We start from the raw sequence: 22,585 nt of genomic DNA on the forward strand, positions 1-22,585 counted from the left end.
TTTGACAATAATGTATTTAAAGTAAAAATAATTCAAAGAAATATAATTTTATTATATTTTGAAGAAAAGTATTTATTTTGATAGTTTGGAAATGTTTAAAAATAGTTTAAACCGTGTAAAATCTTTTATTTCGAAATAAGGGCGTATCGGGGGGAAAATGACAATTCGTTTGAACGTTGGGTAAACGAATTTGGAAATTGGTCGAATGAATACTCAATTTTATTGTAATCTCGTGTTTAAAGACTTTGGACTTGACGGAATTTGCATTTGACTTACGGATTTAATTATTATTGAAACGAGTCAAAACCGACTCGAAAAATCCCGACTCAAACCCGACTCCCTCCTTTCCTTTCTCCCTTTCACGCATCAAACCCCCTTCCCCTTTAATTTTTTCTGATTTTCCTTGCTTCCCACCGTCATCTTCAACTTCACAAAGACCAAAACACCATTTTTGGTAAAATCAAGCTTAAAATCGCCATAAATCCTTCGTTTCTTGTCCGTTTTTCGCGAAATTTACCTTTCCGGAATCCCCTCGCCACGATCTACGACTTAGTATGTTCTAATTTCAATTTTCATTAAGTTATTTTAAGACCAAATTTCGGTTGAATCGGTTTTGGTGCTTATTTATTGTGTTTAATTGTTTATTTAGGTGAAGGATTGGAAGACGAGTTCGGGGACTCGTATATTGTAGAGGATAGCGGTTAGTTGTGGTTAGGGTTTCGGTTTTGAGGTGATAATTGCTCATATTCTAGCTTAAGGTAACATATTTCGAGCTACTCGACGAATTATCGTCACATGTTTTTGATTTTTGTATGTTTGGTGAATTTTTGTTTGGGTAGTAATTTTTCACATGTTAAACTTAGTTGCATGCAAGCTTAATTTGTGCCTTTTGGTAGTTTAAATTATCAAAATTGAATTGGGGACGATTAATTAATTTTCAGACGGTCATATAATGTATAAAAAATGAAAAAAAAGAGGAGAAATGGTCTGGCAGCGGGCCCGGCAGCAGCCGGCAGGCCGTGGCAGGCCCGTGGTAGGCCCACGGCTAGCCCATGGTTGGCCCGGGTCGGTCCGTGCTTGTTTCGCGGGTTTTCGTGCAATCTTGGTCTTTAAAGGGTTAATTAATATTAGAATAGTATAAGTAACAAAAGGGTAGTAATTTGAATTGAAGCATACTAGTAACAAATATTATGTTAACGGAAAAATTGTGCTTATATTAATAGTTATCACATGTTAGGATAGTTTACAAAATGAAATTGTAATTAATAGGCTCAAAATGAATCTTATAGCTATAATTGTAATGCTTTGTTGATTGTCAAAACGAGCCTTAGTCCCTTTGACCGATGCGATGTCGATTAATTGAGTGATTGGTCGGCCGCAATTTGACCCGTGCACTGTCGCAGGTGGGGTTGCGGGTAAAAATTCGGTTGAATGAATTAGATAATCGGCCTTTTTCTTGTTTTAGGCCATTTATTATATCTCTATTTCACATGTGTAATTAATTGAATTTAAATAGCTTCTTATTTAGTTAGTTGAATTTTAATAGCTTCTTATTTTGTAGAAATGGCCCTAGTTTCCCCTAAAGCCTTTTATATTGTTATAATTGCTAGGATTGGAAATTAGTATTGAATACTTATTGAGGAACTGTTGGGATTGTATCTTTGTAAATAGACATTTATATAGCTTTCACATGATAGAATGTTAGAATTTATGTTGGTAAGTAGGACTTTTTGCCCTCTTAAGGTTAAGTGGGTGTCTTACTTGACTTATGTGGTGAGTCTTGAGTGGTGTGGGCTAAAATATTCAAGTTGGGACTAGTTTGTGACTAGGTCCTAGGTGAGTATTTCGGCCTTCATCATAGATAGGTCTTTATAGTCTCTGACGAGTATATGTTCACGTTTGATAGCCTTTGTGTTCGACTAGTGGATGTTTATCCAAGTTGGGGCATGACCTCGGGTACTAATTTTGATAGTATGGGGTCAGCTTAAGTACTAGCCGACCCTTCGGTGGTGTCCTTAGGGTACTCACTTCACTTTGTTTTAAAAAAAGTTGTGAGTCTTGGGTGCGGTGGTGTGTATCCGCATGTCTAGGTCTGCGCAGATTTTAGGCTAGGGTTGTGTTGTCTCTTGGCCATGTTTTCTTAATAGTAACCGCTGAGCCAAGATACCGGTTCGATTACCTTCCCTACCTCGTGGTATAGACTTGAGTTACAAAGTGACTATTGACCGTACTAAGAACTTATGCCTGCCTTTGATATATTGCCCTTTCTTGTATGGTGATTTTATGAAGTGTAATAGGTGAGATGTCGGTTACGAGTTGATAAAGTTTGGATTACTATTTGTTATCGATTCACATGATAGTTTATTTTGGTCGGTTTAGGGGTCATTTGTTAGAATACATGATAAGTAAATGGTTTATCAAATTGTTTACATGTTACATTACATGTTACATTAATTTTGACGATTCGTGGTGGGGGAGGACTCGAAGTTACTCCCCACCTGAATTGTGGCTTTCGTGTTTGTATAAAATGCGATTGACAGGTTGTTGATGCTTAGTTGGGGGTCACAGACGGCTAGTGAGCAAGGAACCTTGGACCTAGTTTTGGCTATTTTATTAGTAAACCTTTTACACTTTTGGTTTGTATATAATTTGAAGGGACATATGTCTCCCTTTCTATTTTTGGTTTGTATCCATATATATTTCCGCGTCTTTAGTTATAAATGTAAGTTAGTTTATCAGCTGTTGCAGGGTTATGACACTCTTCTTGAGTTGGAATTGGTTGTGAATGGTTTAGTTAGAAATTTTTTTGAAATTGCAGGTTTTTGGACTAGTTGAACCATTTACAAACATATCCTACCAGTTTTTCTGTAGAATTTACGTATATAATTAAGGCTAGATTTAAGGGTGTCACAAGCGCCATGTTGTCAATTAATTCACCACCTAAGCTAAAGGACCCAGAAAGTTTTTATATCCCTTGTCATATTGGTCATCTTTCTATTAGTAAAGCTCTCTGTGATTTAAGAGTTAGCGTTAGTGTCATGCCTTATTCTATTTGCAAGAAATTAAATATGGGTCAGTTGACGGTTACTAATATGACTTTGCAGATGGCTGATAGATTTGTTAAACACCCACTGGGGGTGTTAGAGGATGTTCCCGTCCGAATTAGAAATTCTTCATTCCCGTAGATTTTGTTGTCTTAGACATGGCAGAGGACAACCAAATCCCTATCATCTTGGGTAGACCATTCCTTCACACGGCGGGGGCGGTTATAGATGTTAGGCAAGGGAGACTAACTTTAGCTGTGGGGGATAATACCATTGTCTTTAACTTAGAAAAAAACATTAAAACATCCCATGATAGAAGAAAACTGTCATAGTATAGATATTGTTAATTTTACTATTGATGAGTGTTTTTCTATGTGTTTGGACATGGATCCTATGGAGATTGCCCTGGTTTCAGATTCAGCTGCTCAGACGGGTTCATGGGGTCCAGAAGTTCATGAGATTGAGAGGCTTCTAACTGGAGAGGAATGTCCCCATCAAAAGGTATACAGTTTGGGTATCGCACCTAAGGTAACTGAGGTAAAGAAACCTGAACTAAAACCTCTTCCCTCTCATCTTAAATATGAATTTCTTGATGATTGTGAAATGAACCCAGAATTGTCAATTGTCAATGCTAGCCTAATCGAAGGTCAACTATCGATTTGTTGTTCAGGGGGAAAGATTTTTTGAGAACTCATAAAAAGGCCATTGGGTATAGCATTGATGATTTATATTGGGGTAGTGCCTTGCTAATCTGATTACAATTATATAATTAGAATATTTCTATCGATAATATATTTTTAATAGCATTGATGATTTACGAGTAAATATTTAGACAAATTTAAAGCATTGATGATTTACAGGCATTAGTCCCGACTTTTGTATGCATCGTATTCACTTGGAAGAAGGCCACGAGCCTAGTGCACAGGGTCAGAGACGTCTAAATCCTCCGATGCAGGAGGTGGTAAGGAAAGAGGTACAAAAATTGCTTGATGCTGGCATTATTTACTCTATATTTGATTCTAAATGGGTCGGTCCTGTCCAAGTTGTACCCAAGAAGGGAGGTACTACAGTAGTAAAAAACGATAAAAATGAATTAATTGCTACTAGACTTGTTACAGGGTGGAGGATGTGTATTGATTATAGGAAGTTGAGCATAGCTACTAAGAAACACCATTTCCCACTCCCCTATATTGACCAAATGTTAGAGAGATTAGCATGCCATAGTTATTTCTGTTACCTAGATAGCTACTCCGGTTTCTTTCAAATACCCATTCATCCTGACGATCAGGAAAAGACCACTTTCACATGTCCTTATGGTGTATTTGCTTATAGGAGGATGCCCTTTGGTTTATGTAATGCCCCAGCTACCTTTCAACGATGTATGATGGCCATATTTTCTGATTACATAGAGTCTATTATGGAAGTCTTTATGGATGATTTCAGTGTTTATGGTACTGACTTTGATCTTTGCTTGAGAAACTTGACTAAAGTTTTGCAGCGCTTTGAGGAGAGCAATCTTGTGCTTAATTGGGAGAAGTGCCACTTTATGGTCACTGAAGGGGTGGTACTCGGTCATTTGGTGTCAGGTAAAGGTATCCAAGTGGATAAAGCTAAGGTTGAGGTAATTTAGCAACTCCCGTACCTGGTTAATGTTAAAAGTGTGCGTAGTTTTCTTGGTCATGCAGGGTTCTATCGCCGCTTTATTAAGGATTTCTCTAAAATTGCTCAACCCCTAACCCGACTGCTTCATAAAGATACCCCTTTTGTGTTTACTGATGAGTGTGTTAAGTCCTTTGACAGGATTAAACAAGCTCTTATCTCAGCTCCTATAATTCGATCTCCGGATTGGAGTCTTCCTTTTAAGATTATGTGTGACGCCAGTGACTATGCAGTTGGAGCCATTTTGGGTCAGAGAAAATATAAGTTGTTACATGCCATTTACTATGCAAGTAAGACTCTTGATGATGCGCAGATCAACTATGCTACTACGGAGAATGAGCTTCTTGCAGTTGTCTATTCTTTAGACAAGTTTAGAGCTTATCTTGTTGGTTCTAAAGTTATTGTTCATACTGACCATGCAACTTTAAAATATCTTTTAACTAAACAAGAGGCTAAACCACGACTTATTAGATGGATTTTATTATTGCAAGAATTTGATTTAGAAATCCGTGATAAGTTTGGTGCTGAGAATGTTGTTGCAGATCACTTGTCCAGATTGAGATTTTCAGGAAGAGAGATTTTGCCCATTGATGACTCTTTTCCAGATGACCATCTTCTAGCTATAGCTTCAAACACTCCATGGTTTGCAGATTATGCCAATTACTTGGTAGGAGGTATCCTTCCTCTTGACTTGTCTTATCAGCAGAAGAAGAAATTTATGCATGATGTGAAGCGGTATTTATGAGATGATCCATATTTATTCCGGGAGTGCGAAGACGGTATTTACAGACGATGTATTCCAGAGGGTGAGGTACATGTCATACTTTCTCATTGTCACTCTTCTTCTTATGGTGGTCATCATGGTCCTTCTAGGACATTTGCTAAGGTAATGCAATCGGGTTTCTATTAGCCTACTATCTTGAAAGATGCTACTACTTTTGTTCGTTCTTGTGATGCGTGTCAGAGACTAGGTAATATTTCGCAAAGGTATGAGATGCCTCAAACTGGAATCTCAGAGGTGGAAATTTTTGATGTTTGGGGCATTGATTACCAAGGGCCATTCCCTACTTCTCATGGGAATCAATATATATTAGTAGTTGTAGATTATGTTTCTAAATGGGTGGAGGCAATTACCACCCCCATTTGTGATGCTAAATCTGTTGTTAAGTTGTTTCGGAAAATCATCTTTCCACGGTTTGGAGTGCCTCGCGCGGTAATTAGTTATGGAGGAAAGCACTTCAATGAGCGTCATCTTAATTCTCTATTGAAGAAATATGGCGTTACACACCGCAGAGGATTGGCATACCATCCTCAAACCAGTGGACAAGTGGAGATTTCCAACAGAGAATTGAAACAGATCTTAGAGAAGGTAGTGAGCAAGAATAGAAAAGATTGGAGTCGGAAGCTTGATGACACCTTATGGACTTATCGTACTGCATACAAGAGGCCGATTGGAGCATCACCTTACCATCTAGTCTATGGCAAATCTTGCCATTTACCTGTGGAGCTTGAGTACAAGGCTATGTGGGCCATAAAGGAGCTGAATATGGATCCCTCACTGGCGAGTGAGAGAAGATTGATGCAGTTGAATGAGCTTGATGAGTTTCGACTGCATGCCTATGATAGTGCTCAAGTTTACAAAGAGCGAACGAAGAAGTGGCATGACAAGCATATTTTGCAAAGAGAATTTCATGTCGGTGAAAATGTATTATTATTTAACTCTCGTTTGCGTTTGTTCCCAGGTAAGCTAAGGAGTAGATGGTCTGGACCGTTCACTGTTGTTGAAGTGAACAAATTTGGGTCAGTTACACTGCAAAATAACAAAGGTGAGACTTTCAAAGTAAATGGGCAACGATTGAAAATCTACTATGAAGGTGCTCATGTTGGGGTTATAGAGGTCGTTGACCTCTTTGCCATTGATTCCTCTCACTGATGAGGTAATACGGTCATGCGGGACCGCTTAAACCAGCGCTACCGAGAGGCAACTCGGAAATTGTAATATATATTTTGTAAATTAGGATTTTAATTTAATTGTCATCTAAATAGTCTTAGTGTTTTCTTGAGTTTTGAGAGATGTGAGGGAGGGAATTTTATATGTTTCAAAGAATTTTTGTGCAGGACTTGACGGAAATTGAATTTAGGAATTAAATCAACGAGAAAAGAGGCCAGCAGCAAGTTCCTCGATCGAGTTCACCTAGGCTCGATCGAGGCACCAAAGGAGTAATTAAATGCATCAAATGTCGAAAGTTGCCTTGTTGGGATTTTGGTTCCTCGATCGAGTCCACCAAGGCTCGATCGAGGCACCAACTTGAACCCGGTTCCGCGTTTTGAACCGGCGATTTCTCATCTCTTTTTGCTCTTATTATTTACAATCCTCTACTCATTCCGTCATATCTATTGCTCTTTCTCCCATCATTCTTCCCCTTTCTCTCTCAATCATTCCACTTTCATCATCAAATCTTCATTTAACTTGTGTTTAGTTGCTTGTTAGTAATCTACATCAATCCTTTGTGCTTATTTGTAATTTTCATTGCTTATTATTGCTCAAGTAAGTCCCGTTTTTTGCTTCTTATGGTCCGAAATTTCTGGATTTTTATGCTTAAATCTTGTGTTTATTGTCTTGAATCTTCCATGGCTCATATACAATTGCTATTTCCTTGCTTATTAGCCCTTTATTTGTTGAATTACATGCCTAATTTGATTATTTGGGAATTAGGGTTCTTCAAATCCGGGTTCAATTTTTGCATTAAATCGGTTAGGAATTGTGTTCTTATGCTTGGAATCTTCACTATTTTATATATAATTGCAATCCCCTTGCCTTTTTGATGGTTCATGTGTGATTTTCGGCCTTAAAATCGAATTTTTCGACCCATATATGCCAAAAAACGTGGACTGTTTTGCAATGAAACTCGGGTTGTGATTGTATACTTGTACTTTTGCAGGTATGTCGACTAGTGGACAAGGCAATAAAAGGCCATGGGAGAGGCGCGCTCCCGTTCGTCAGCCGGAGGTGGTAGAGTCTTCCGAGGAGGAAGATGATCTATCACCAATTGATGAGTTCTCTTTCATTGAAGTTCGTGATAAAGAGCAGCGGGATAACTTCTTGGCTTTAATGAACAAAGCTATGCATCCTACTCGGTGTGTTGATCAAAAAATTTTGCGTACTTTTAAGATTGATGAGATTATGCTTGGTATGTTTGTCGAGATTGGGTTGCAGGGTCTTTTTCTGTTGCACGAGCTATCATATCGTGCCTTGACGCTTGAGTTTTTGAGTTCGTATGCTTATTTCCCGGCGGACCATCTTATCCGTTTTAGGTTGTTTAATGAGGAACGGTCCTTGACTTTTGACCGTCTTTCTGAGATTTTGGGGATTGATAAGTGTTGAGCACGATATTTTACACTACCGTCGGGCTAGAATTCAACCTCGGCGGTGCCGTTTCAAAGCGAGTTCAACGTAGCGGTCCGCACAAGGAGACAGCTAGAAGACTATATCGGCGGACAGGGCATCATATCGAAAATACCGATCGGGTACAACTCGGTCGGGCATTATTATAAGTCAAGACAAGACAAAGAAAAGACAAACAGGCATTGTCAGGGTACAACAGTACAACATGCATTGCCAGGGTACAACAGACACAGTCAGGCTTGCGTACAAAGCAGTTTAGCCTGACAGGCATTGATACAGGCCAGGAGAGGTATCCAGGGATGAAGTGGACGACCAACATATAATATGGAGAAGATATTTACAAATATTGGGGGCTAAGCAATTAAGCACATGTTGAAATAAACTAAGTGAAGGGTAGTTCCTATAATCAAGGGAGACTAAGTCCACATCTTTATAAGCATGAGGTGAAGATCAAAACCCTAGAAGAATGAGCATAAGGTAGCAGCAACTAATAAGGAAAAGTCAACTATATTTAAGGAGTCTTACCTACAAACTAGCAATAACCACCACATCTTAAGGAAGGGGTTGTTGCTCTCCAACGGTGACTATAAATAAGAAGAGATGAAGCTCATTCAAGGGACATCTCATCCCACTCTCATCTACTCTACCTTAAGAAAATACTACAATTGTTTAGCAATTACATCATTGTTCTTAGATTACGCAAAATACATAGTGAAATACTCTCCTGGCTTGGTGCCCGTGGTTTTTTCCCATTCAAGGGTTTTTCCACGTATAAATCATTGTGTCATGTCTCTTTTTATTATTCTTTACTTTTAATTTATTTCCTTTTACTTTATAATCAACCCTGCAAAGGTACAACCACAATACCATCATAATAGGATAATACTAGTTAACCTCACCATAATCTACCCTGGCCGGAATACCCTAGAATGCCTGGCCGGATTCCAGGCTGCGTAAAATCCGGTCAAAACAATTGGCGCCCACCGTGGGGCAACTAGTTTATCATTCCTATGCATTATTCGCAACATCTTTTCTTCTCCACAACAAGTTTTGAGAGCTTTAAGAAAGATCGATACAAAAATTTTCATCTCTACACTACAAACGTTGAATCCAAGAGAAATATTGTCAAGACAAGCTAGAAGCCCTTCCAATAACAACAAGTATAACATTGCTTAGGAGAATGCGGAGTTCAAGTGAAAATTTCTTTCTAAAGAAATTCAAAGATAAGTCTTTCTCATATCCAATACAAGTTTCGCAAATTCTAAACAATATATCTTAAAATTTTGGTACTTTGATCTTACTTCTACATTTAAATTTTAGATTTTGTTAATTCTAATAATTTTATGTTCTTAGGAAATTCAAAGCCTTGAACATCAAAATACAAGTCTGGCTGGACAACTTAGCCCTGACCGAAACAGGCTTAAAAGTCAGCCCTGAACAGTAGCAGTGCAGCACAGACCAGTCTTATCAGGACAGGGAATGTTTACCAACACTATATAACGCAGTAGCCCAGGAACAAATCATAAGGGTTGTTCTAGGAAAATTTCATGCAGGGGAGAAAGTTCTACCAAGAATTATTGTGCAGGGCTACTATGATAGGTTGTCCTTCATTCCCCCTCATGGCTGATGCCTGGTCGTCATCTGCTAGCCTGGCTAGAATGCCCCAGCCAAATGTTTCCAAGCTGCACAAAGTCTGGTTAGAATATAATTTATCTTGGCCCAACATAGGTGTTCAAATATTTCTACACAAATAAGTCCTTATCCTTTATATAACATTTAAATATATATGTCAACTGAGGATCAAATATTTTTAAAAAAAAAAATATAACCATCTTACATATGATATTTTTAATCTATCCTGATACACTAGTGTTAGTCAAGCCTGACCTGACTATTTTTGGATAGAAAATCAGCCTGACATGACTGATTTTGGATAGAAAATCAGCCTGGCCTGACTGTTTTGGAAAGATAAATTGGCCTGGCCTGACCAGTCAGTCCCGATATGCTTAGATCTATCATCACACTACCTTAATGAGTTCTCACATTATTACTCATTAATTTTTCCCTATTATGTTTCAAACTTTTGTAGCATAAAACTAAAAACTTTGAACCAATAGAATTTTTACCTTTAATGGTTGATAATGCCTGGACAATTAAAGACACAATCTATCCTGACCAGCTAGTCAACATAGTTGTAATTGAATAATTTATGTGAATCATTAAGAAACTACTTGTGACTATTTTAGAAGATATGATATAATTTCAGTCCTATCAAATACAAAACATTGTGTGCCATGTGATAAGTTTATAAGTTACAAGGAAACCAAAAGAGGCATAGAAGCCTGTCCTGAACAGATTAAAGCAAATTGGAGCTCCAATCACCAAAGTCAGTCAGGGGCATCAAAAAGCTCTACTTTGGCAAGAAAAGTTATTGACCCTGGACAAATTCTTATCGAGGCTCTCGGAAACATACAAAGCTTTCTATAACCTCCCTGAAAGGAAAACACAATTATTCGTGTGGACTCCTGTTCATGAGATGACATTACAAACTATCTTTCCACTCCTCTCACATCGGCCTGGCCAGGCAAAAGGCAACCACTATCGTTAACACATTCTTGTGATCGAAAAACAACCGTCGTAGAGTCCTGGTCGGGAAAGATAATGATCAAGAACACCCACCTATTCAAGTAAGTAAAAGTCTACTAGATGCGGACATGAGGTATGACTTTCTTGACAAATATGTTTTAGATATAATTATTTCATGTACTAAACTTCGTCCCTACTATGAATGTCGCCCTATTATAGTCAAAACTAACCAAGATCTCCGTGAGACATGATGGATGATTGTGTCAACCACAAAGAGGAAGAAGCCTGCAAAGCCAGCAAAGTGCTCTCGGTACCGACTATTATTGGCTAACACTGAGGGCCAATTGCCTGGACTACAACACAAAATGTGAAGCTTGACACAAACATGCTCCAATAATTTAACACGATTAGGTGTCTCCTTTTTTCTCTATCAGCAGGATGTCAGGCTATCCAAAAACAAAATGCTAGGCAGAATGTAGCAACAAAGTAATAATCAGTTGCCTAGAGGAAGAAGCTAGAAAGAAGGAAAGGAAGATGGGCTAAAGAACTTCCCTTGGTCCTTTGGGCTGACCGAACCACGCCTAAAACATCCATAGGCCAAACCCCCTACTCCTTGGTCTATGGATGTGAAGCAGTAATCCCATCAGAGGTCGACATCCCATCAGCCAGATGCAGCCTGAATACAATAACGAGCAATATACCTCTAATGGAGGATAGCCTAGACTTAACAGAAGAACTAAGAGATGCAGCCAGCATTAGAATGGTAGCATATCAGCAAAGAGTTGCAAAAAGCTACAACAAGACTGTCAAAGCTAGAGTATTCAGGGTAGGAGACCCTGTTCTCAGAAAAGTTTTTCAAAAACACAAAAGAGAAGAATGCTGGCAAATTGGCCCCAACCTGGGAAGATCCCTACCTGATTGACTCAATAGTCGGCCATGGAGCTTATAGACTACAAACCCTGGACGATGAAATGATCCCAAGAGCTTGGAATATTGTACACTTAAAACTATTTCACATATAAAATATATCTCCTAGCCCAGGTATAATCTTCATCTTACCATTTCCTGCCTGACCTAATATGAAACTAAATGTATGATATTTGCCATTATATGAATAAATGCCTTATATGATTTCTTCCATTATGTGCCCAAGTACTTGTCAATATTCTCGTATTTCCCTTTACCGAGTAGAATCTTCAATATTTGTTTTACATACTGTACTTTACTTAAAACAAATTTTAAAGATTGGGGGCCACCCCACTGATATCTGACTGATATCCAACTTTCAGTTGCAAAAACAGGCCTTAAAATATTGAGCTCAATTTAATATACAAACCTGGAAAACCTTTTCCTGGATTGTATGTCATAAATGGGTCATAAGCCCTCCAGACAGGCAAGGGATATAAGCCCTCCAGACAGGCAATAACCCCACCCATGACACAAAGAACTGGCCAGATCCAGCGCAAAAAAGCTGGCCCGATCCAGATGAATAATTGGCCAGATCCAGTACACATCCAAACTAGCCAGATCCAGCGCAAAAAAAGCTGGCCCGATCCAGTACACATCCAAACTGGCCAGATCCGGCGCAAAAAAGTTGGCCCGATCCAGGAGAATAACTGGCCAGATCCAGTACACATCCAAAATGGCCAGATCCAGACGAAAAGTTATATTCACGAGCCCTCCAGACATGCATAATCAAAGCCCACCAGTCAGGCTAAGGATAATAAGCCCTCCAGCCAGGCAAAAATCCTTTTATACGGGGACGAAGGTGAAAGATCCTGACAACTCGTACAAAACCCTCCAGACATGCATAATCAAAGCCCTCCAGTCAGGCTGAGGATCACAAGCCCTCCAGACAGGCAAATATTCTTTCAAAAGTACAACTATCGAAAAACAAACAAAACAGGATCAAATACTATCACCAGTCAGAAATTGTTTCTCGCCTGACCGAGCACCATAATTCTTCTTTTCTCATGAAGGACATCAACCTCCATCAGCTTACGATCCCAGGAATGTTCCAGAACTAATGCCTTCACTTAAAAGGTGTCCTGAAAAGTTATAACATTATTTATCTTCATCAGCATTGGGGCATCCTACATAACATATTGTTCAAAGGTTGTCTTATACTCATCATCATGTCCTTAAGGAGGAAACTTCACCTCAACTTCATCGTCAGGCTTCTAATGAAAGTCGGGGTATATATCATCAAAGCTATATCTTTCCTGACTTGGCAAAAGCTTCATGAGTGATTCCAATACACTTACAAAAAACAATATATCAGCGATTGCTTGATTATTGCCACCAGGTTTACTCTTTCCTATATTTCATATTTCACTCTCCTGTTTTTCTTTATATTTTCCACCTATCAGGAGCTATCATTCACGTACAGGACACAGAGCGCATGACTAATCTAATTTTGTTTACGATTATCTAAATGCTAGTACAAAAAATATTGCAGGGATATTAATTCATACACACTTGGTAAATACACTTGATCAAGTTACTAACATTGTCGATCTGCACTTTACTCTAATTTTATCTATCATATAAGTGGGGCAAAAACAAGCCCTACCAACTGTATGCGGAGTTAGAAAGAATCCTTAGACACGCAAGAAAGCGGTTATTTTTTCATATATGGCCCGACCAGTAGCAGTGAAGAAACATTAAGTCGGGAATATGTACAACCGCATGATCAAGCTTTGTCTATGATTGGAATGAAGTTATCTCCTCATTATTGGCTTGAACCACAAATAAATAAGGAGATAAGGGGCAATTGTTGAGCACGATATTTTACACTACCGTCGGGCTAGAATTCAAGATGATGCACTGTTCAAAGGCGAGTTCAACGTAGCGGTCCGGACAAGGAGACAGCTAGAAGACTATATCAAAGCGGACAGGGCATCATACATCGAAAATAATGATCGGGGTATAACTCGGGTCGGGCATTATTATAAGTTAGCACAAGACAAAGAAAAGACAAAGAGGAGGCATTGTCGGTACAACAATACAACATGCATTGTCGGTACAACAGACACGAAGGCTTGCGTACAAAGCGGTTTAGCTCGAGGCATTGATACTGAGCCAGGAGAGGTATCCGGGGATGAAGTGGATGACCAACATATAATATGGAGAAGATATTTACAAATATTGGGGGCTAAGCAATTAAGCACATGTTGAAATAAACTAAGTCAAGGGTAGTTCCTATAATCAAGGGAGACTAAGTCCACATCTTTATAAGCATGAGGTGAAGATCAAAACCCTAGAAGAATGAGCATAAGGTAGCAGCAACTAATAAGGAAAAGTCAACTATATTTAAGAAGTCTTACCTACAAACTAGCAACAACCACCACATCTTAAGGAAGGGGTTGTTGCTCTCCAACGGTGACTATAAATAAGAAGGGATGAAGCTCATTCAAGGGACATCTCATCACACTCTCATCTACTCTACCTTAAGCAAATACTACAATTATTTAGCAATTACATCATTGTTCTTAGATTACGCAAAATACATAGTGAAATACTCTCCTGGCTTGGTGCCCGTGGTTTTTTCCCATTCAAGAGTTTTTCCACGTATAAATCATTGTGTCATGTCTCTTTTTATTATTCTTTACTTTTAATTTATTTCCTTTTACTTTATAATCAACCCTGCAAAGGTACAACCACAATACCATCATAATAAGATAATACTAGTTAACCTCACCATAATCTACCCTGGCCGGAATACCCTAGAATGCCTGGCCGGATTCCAGGCTGCGTATAATCCGGTCAAAACAATAAGCATACCACTGGTGATTTGTATAATGGTACTGGGTTGTCTGTGGTCCGATTCTTTCCACTGTTTACAGGTTTTGCGGACGCAGACGTGAGTAGTATGTTTTTACTAGATGTTCAGCATGTTTGTCTTCGGCTTTTCTTACGGTATCTGAGTTATTTACTTTATGGGAGACATGGTAGGAGCAAGGCCTCTTCCTTGGAGGTCTTGATATTAGCTTACCTCAACCCGTTTCAGGAAGCTACTTTTTAGTTTTCTCCCCCTGCCCTCGTTTGCCAGGCCCTTGACCGCATGACTGGGCGGTATTCTGATTTAGATTGCGGTGCCTTTATTACTAGAATTGCTAGAGTCTTATGTGATTTTGAGGGGAATGACCCCTATGAGCTGATGGATGACCATGAGCCGTTGGTAGATGATGACCACCAACGCTATGACATTTCCTACATTGACATTCGGGGTGGGAAGGATCATTATTGGAGAGTGCGCGGTCAGTCTTATATGCTTTTGCCTAATGATCGGTTGCCGGTCATCCGCCTCTTGAGGAGAGTACAGCTAGATTGAAACCTGCCCCTATCACTTATTCGATACCAGACGATCTTCTGGTTACTTTACCCGGTTCTAGTACGACTGCTACTACTGGTGGGCGTCGGAGACGTCGTCAGCCTGCCACTCACTTGCCTGGTTCTTACCAGCCCCGTCCTCCTCCTCCTACAGCCTTTCCTTCCCATGGTTATCACTTTGACCCAGTACTTGCGAGGGAGGTGAGGATACATGAGGGTATTAACACCGCTTTGACTGAGCGGCGTTTGTGGGAGCAGATGGAGGTTGTTACTCTTGCTGGGGGGCAATACACAGGTGCTTCTCCGAGTTACTACACCACACCTGGTGATGATAGCTGTGTCTTCCACCTTTATGGTGTGACCCCTGATGAGTTTGGGCAGTTTAGTACGGAGTATGGTGCCTTGGGTCGCTCTTTTTACACTCTTATTCGTCCTCACCAGCCTTACAGTGTTTTTCCAGAGGATGTGGGTGTTCCTTTGTCGCAGAGAGGGCCATTTGGCCAGTTTGCAGCTTCTACTTCTGTTGCAGCAGCTTTCCTGGAGGTGGCCGTACTAGAGGTCGTGGTAGACAGGCCGGTCGAGCTAGAGGCCGTGGGGGTCGTGTTCAGGACCCTGAGCTATTGCCCATGTTTGAGGAGATTGATGGCTTTGATGAAGTCAATGTTGATGATGATGATGATGATGATGGTGCGCAGTAGTGACAGGTGGTCACTACATCCCTCACTTTCCAGCTGGTTTGGGGGAGCTTTTGCTACACAGTTGGTATTATCTTTCTTTGTTTTTGTTTATTTTATTGCATTTCTTATTTTCCCCTCTTCCCTTTGTTAGTAGTGTCCCATAGGTTGCTGAATTTTCTGTGTGATTGCTATGCTGTAGGCGTCACAATGAGGACACTGTGACATTTAGGTTTGGGGGAGAGTATTAATTTTGTTGTGTGTTAAAAAAAAATTAAAAAAAATAAAAAAAAAAAAAAAAACTCCTTAAAAATTAAAAAATTTATAAAATACAAAAACATGTTTTTATTTATTTAGAGTCGAGTCTTGGTGAATTGTTTAGCAATGATGATAATTTGCTTTGTCTTTGTATTTGAATCCCGTTTAGTTATTCAGGTACATTGTTTTGACTTGTTAGCTATGATAAACAAAGCTCTTAACTCAAGTCTTGACCGTCACAATACGCCTTATGCCGAGTAAATTTGACTATATTTTGTTGGTAAACCACTTAAATTTCTGAGGTCTTTAGAGCTTCCTAGGCCAGGAACATTAATAAACTGGTCTCATTTGTTATTTAGGCTAACGAATGTGGTCTCCTTGTGGAATATGTAATATCAAACTGCATAAGTGTGACATTAGTTTCTTAGCTTTTGTGCATTCATATGATTGAGTACATGAGGAAAGGTGATTCTTATTGTTCAAATATGCCATACATTACCATGTTTTGTTAATCCCGTTTGAACCATGTAGCCATTTCATATCCTAATTCATAGCTACATTCCAGAATTTGCCTACCTTCTCGGGACAGTCGCAGTTGCTTGAGTCTTATATTGTTATAGCTACTTTGGTTGGGTTGGGACTTTTATGTCATGTGGGTAATAGCTTGCATTTTTGTAGCAATTGTGTGATCTCCTATGTTGAAAAAGAGTATTATGAAGCAGAAAAAAAAAAAAAAAAAAAGAAAAAGAGATCGAAAATTCTGAAAAAAAAAAAAAAAAAAAAAAAAAAAAAAAAAAAAAAAAAAAAAGAAAGAAAAAAACAAGAGAAGAAAAAGAGAAGAAAAAGAAATTGCTTCATCGGTTTTGTTAGGAGATCATAAGTGGTAAATGCTAGAGTCTAATGCACTTTTGGAGAGTTTTTACATTCTCTCATATGTTGTCAAAGATTGAGATAATTTCTCTAGTTGGATGGTTGTATTATATTTTATTAGATGTGGTTATTGGTCTAGCACTGCGACTACCGTCTTAGCCTCACATATCCATATGTGCTTTTGCAAAACCACTTCTATACACATGCCCATTTGTCACCATTCTGTCCTTGATTCATGTACTTAGTCTATGTTGTGAATACGCATTAGTTGGAGAAATTACTATCACATTAGATTGCATGCATGTTTCATAAGTTGAGTGAGTGTCTTTATTCTTTCTATCTTACATATATCTCACCCCTTATGAGTGCATGAGTGAAACCGCGAGAATCCAACAAAATTGTCTTGTAAGGTTGAAAAGCATTTGGCTGAGTCTCGGTATCATGTTACATCTTGAGTTGAGCTGTGTTAATCTATTACCCGTACCTTTTGAATTTGTTTTATTGGTACAATTTTTGGTCATTACTTTGTTATAGATATGGATAGTTGGGATTTGTATGTGCCTAGACATTTGCTCTGAGTTATTCATTCACCATTTGTATGTTAGTCTTTTTGTATGTTTTGAGTGCTTTGCTTGGGGACAAGCAAAGGTTTGGTTTGGGGGAGTTTGATGTATCACTTTTATATACACTTTTATAACTTCTTTCATAGCGTTTTATATACCGTTTCCGTGCCTTTATGTCATTTATATGCCCTTTATAGTAAATTGTCGATACTGTCGCTATTTTATGTTTTAATGCAGAAATGACGCATTACGAGGATAATCGAGCTAAGATGAGCATTGCGGATATGGCATAGCGGAATACACGAAGCATGGCACGAGGAACGAGGTGACTTGAAGATTAGAGGTGAAGGAAAGACGAGAACAAGCCTGTGAAGCTGGTTCCTCGAATCGAGTCCACTAAGGCTCGATTGAGTAATCGTCCTCGATCGAGGATCCTTGCTGTCAGATTTATTTTCCTATTTTCCTAAAACACTTATTTTGTAGTATAAATTCTAAACTCGAAGATTATTATTAGGTTATGCTTTATTTTACTTAGGACGGCTGAAAACTCTCTTTAGCTTGGAATTCTAGTTCTTAATCTTTCCTTGTTGCTACGGTATTAATCATTCTTCATTAATTATTCATTCTAGTTTTATGCTCTTAATTAAGTTGTCGTTATTTCATATCATTAATCATGTCTTCAATTACTATTATTGTTGTTGTTAGATTCGTTATGAGTAGCTAAATCCCTCATCTAGGATGAAGGGGATCTAGGTGAATTAAAAGGGGCATTATTAATTATTGCTAGTAATATTGCATAAGTTATCGTTTGATTATTGTTCTTCTTCTAGTTAATTGATTTAGGCCTGAATTGTTAACTAGTGTAGTGAATTAATACTTTCACCGACAGGGTTAGAATTAATATAGGCTGCGATAACCAAATAGATTGAGTCTAATTATAGCGATTGCATGTTAGAATCGATCTAAAGGACATAAATAGAATTAATCAATCTTGTGACCTCAGATAACTTGATTGACCTAGCAATTGATTAAGAGACCCCATATAATTAACCTAGTGAACCGGAAATCCTAGACCTTCAATATTATTGTTATAAACCATTTGATTAATCGTTATTAGTTGTTAGATAACAAACAAACCAAAACCCCCAAGAAACGGTTACTTTCAGACGATCTAAATATTAGCAAACTGATTATTACCGCCTCCCTGTGGATTCGATTCCTGTCTTACCGCTAGGTATTTTGTTAGTAACTGAGATAGATTTATTTTGATATTGGTGATACGACTTTAGCCTTATCAGCGTTACCGCGGATTCTACAACAGAGGTTGAGTACCTTGCAGCGTCTGAGGCTGCAAAGGAAGCTGTTTGGATTCGGCAATTCATGGAGGGACTAGGAGTAGTCCATTCCGCCAAAGATCCGATCACTCTATATTGTGATAACAGTGGGGCTATTTTTCAAGCCAAAGAGCCGAAGTCTAGTAATAAATCTAGACACATTGAAAGGAAATACCAAGTAATTAGAGATTATGTGGAAAGGAAGGAAACTGACCTTTGTAAGGTTGGGATAGACGATAATATTGTTGATCCTTTAACCAAGCCTTTATCAAAGGCTAAGCATGATGGTCATGTCGTCGCAATGGGATTGAGACGAGTATCAGAATTTCTTTAGATTATGGATATGTAATAATTGGATAGTGTATCACTTTTTATATATATGATAATCGCATTCATTGTTTAAGCATTCATTTATGAATTCTTTCATTTTAGTGTGACTAAATTTATAATACCTTGTTTATCGAATAAGTTGTGGAGACAATGTTGAACACTATTCAAGTGAATAAGATGAACATTGTATTTTGTCCCTAGTCACTTAATGAGGTGACGTCTCGGAGTGACTAGATTGTAAGTCGATTGATGGTTGGTTCAACACCATGAGGTCATACGTGATGACTAGTCGATTACATAGGCAGAGTGTGTGACACTTTTGTCGGACAGTGACCATTTAGAGAGTCCCTTAGTTCTATTATAGACGCCTGGTAGTGGCAGGGATCTCTAAGATGTTCCAATGAGTCGATTCTTTTGACTGGAGACTATTACCCAAAGTCAGTGCAGTTTCCGAGTGACTTTGGTTTTTGTCCTAGGTCGTGCCGTGAAAGGAGGCCAAAAGGCATCTTCTGAGTCATGGTGATCTGTATTGAGCAAAGATAGATAGGGCATACAAGAATTATCCACCCACGTTGGATTACTATATCTCAAGGCCACTCGAGGAGTTGTGACTGTAAATGCGTGGCCACGCTCGGAAGTAATCGTTAGTGGATTTTTCCGGTCTTGTAGTCACACTCCTGATCGAGAAAACCACTCGCGGTATGTTCATGTGCAAGTGCGACCTGAAAGACACCTTGCATTGAGTGGGAGATTAAAACGGATAAGAGAATTGGTAGCGCGCACCTTCTGTCGGACAAGTGGGAGATTGTTGGAGTGAGTGTCCTCCACAATAGTGCGTTTACGTCATAAATCTCATTTAAGGAATATCATCAGGATATTTATTTTATGATCCTCGCCAGTTGATTAACGTAAATCGATAACGGTTGGCTGACTAGAGTTTGACGTTATTGTCGTGTGACGGCGGTGATCAACTGACCCCTTTCGGTCACACCTAAAGGAACAAACCCCAATTGACAACTAATTAATTGTATGAGATACAATTTATTTAGTCCCTTTATTTATTGACTAAAAAGTTAGTTGATCCTTTTACAGAGATTTCGAGTTACGAACTCGAGGCGCGGCAGTTATTATTTAATTACGCGATAATTGAATAATTAATTTTATGAGACGGGTTTTAGTTAATTAACTGTTAATTCACTAAAATTTTACTAATAGATTAATGTGATTAATATTAGTACGTAAATAATATGTGTAGCTGTACACGTATATTTACGGAGTGTTTTGGACAAAATTAATCGGGAGTTATTTAAACATAAAACGATGTTTAAAGTAAAATTACACGTATTTGTGCGACAAATATAAGAACCAAAATGGACCCGATAAGGGCACATTGGAACGTGTAATTATGTGTGTAATTGTGCATGAGGCATAATCATTATACACCTCCTTTTCTTATTGGGTGTGCTTTTCCACCCATTTTGTCTACCCCATGCAATTTCTTATTGGGCATCAAAAAAAAAAAACTCCCCATGCACCATAAGGTGGCCGACTTCCCTCCTTTTTCTATACCCACATTGTTCATTTTCTACTTACTTGAACATATTGCATGTGATTATAAAAAGTTGGTTATCTCTCTATAAATAATAAAAATCATTTACTAAGAATTGTTAGTAATCAAAATATTTACTAAGTGTGTTAGTAATATTTTACATATTATCAAGGGTAGATCTTATCAAATATCTAGTTAATATTTGTAAGGTATTGAGTATTTGTTCTTGGGTGCATATTGTTAGGAGATCTTCTCTTTGAAAATTTGGTAAGGAGGATCATTTATTATTTTAAGCTCAAGATCAATCAAGATAGGAGATCTTGATTGTGCCCATTTTTACCATTAACCTAATGTAAGGAAATCTGATTTCCTCCATCTTTTTATTAAAATGCTTTAATATTGCATATTTGCATGCATGTTACATAGATCACCTAAACACAAATTATGAAATAATTTGACTTTTAATTAGAGAGTCTAATTAGGATCTATGATCTTTCATAAAGAACCCACTCGGCCGAGTGCTGATCCCCTCGACCAAGTGGAGGACCGAGTACTCCAATACAGTAGGCAGAAAAGCCTGGAAAGTCGGTCACTCGATCGAGTGACCATCCACTCAACCGAGTGGAGCCTCCACTCGATCGAGTGGGCTCCTACTCGACCGAGTGCCGCTCGAGTGAGTTTTATACGGGAAATGTTTGGTGAGATGTCGCTTTCATAACCCTATCATTGCAGATTTCCTACACCAAAACCCCTCTTAAACACTATTCACCACTCTTTAACTTCACCAACTTCTCTCTAAACTCTCCACCATCAAATCCTCTCAAAAACCCTAAGTTTCTATAGAATAGTTCTTGCCTCCTTAGCCTTTCTCCTTTATTGTAAGTGGATCTACACTTCCTCTTCTCTTCTTTCTTGTCTTAACAACTTTATTTAGTTAGTAAGTTACTCCATACTTAATTATGTTATAGGAATTCAAGGAGTTTAGTTAGTATGTTGTTATAATAAATTGTAGTATTGATTATAATAATTAATATGTGTAGGAAGCTTCATTGAGGAGCATTTCTAGGGATTAGCTTGTGGAATTGTGGAAATAAGCTCAAGGCAGGGTTTCCCTACTTAGCTATGGTGTTATGAGTGTTTAATTGTGCATTTAATACCATTAATTACATTTATCTCATAGTATTTACATTATAATATGTTTTGGATAATTAGGGTTTGATACATATTATGGTCTTATGATAATTTTGGGAATAATGAGTATGGTGAATGAATCTAGTATTAATTATCTTGCACTATAACATGTTAATAAGCAATTAAAGGAAGAGAAAATGAATTAATGAAGTTATGAACATGAATTGGTTGTTGTATGAATTGAATGACATGCTTGTTTGGTTAATTGTTCTTGTTGTTGATGAATTATTGACATTGGAGATTGTTGGGGGATGTTGATGATGGCTTTGGAGACGGAAGGTGGTTGGGAAACTGTCTTCCGCTCAAGTCTCCCTTGGAACTTCCCACTCCAAGGGAATGTGCACATTAGTACTTGGGTTATGGAGGGACTCATGCGGTGAGGCATGTCGTTTGGCAGGGGACTCGAGTCGCACTCGGGCCCGGTATCACGGACGTATTCCGAGTACCTTAGTGGTTTTGGTGACGTCGTGGGCGTGTCCCGGTCACGGTTGGAGGAGATGAGTTTAGTGGATACTTGTCATGTTTATATACCTCATTAAATTAGTAAGTTAGTTGCATCTCTTGTTTATTATTGAACATTCATATCATTGGCTAACACTCGAGTTTGAATGTCTGTGATGAACCATATGATGATTTCCGCCCATATGGGGAGCAATGTCGACATGTGCACATGTTTAATTAGCGGGCTTGGGAGCGGTCTACCTCATTGTCGCCACTTGTTCTTATTTAGTTTTTGACATTTAAACTCTTTTCGATTTGGTTGTACTATTGGGATGATTTTTCATATCC

At 38.5% G+C, this 22,585-nt stretch overlaps 1 long non-coding RNA gene across 1 annotated transcript; it reads left to right on the forward strand.

Moving 5' to 3' along the window:
- The first annotated feature begins 303 nt into the window (after positions 1-303).
- Positions 304-2,740, forward strand: LOC141591191 (uncharacterized). The gene is made up of 3 exons (XR_012520722.1): positions 304-552; positions 650-758; positions 2,541-2,740. It is a non-coding gene; the product is annotated as an uncharacterized LOC141591191 (long non-coding RNA).
- Positions 2,741-22,585: the final 19,845 nt, after the last annotated feature.

Source organism: Silene latifolia, chromosome 7, assembly GCF_048544455.1.
Source record: "Silene latifolia isolate original U9 population chromosome 7, ASM4854445v1, whole genome shotgun sequence".
Classification (NCBI taxonomy): Eukaryota; Viridiplantae; Streptophyta; class Magnoliopsida; order Caryophyllales; family Caryophyllaceae; genus Silene; species Silene latifolia.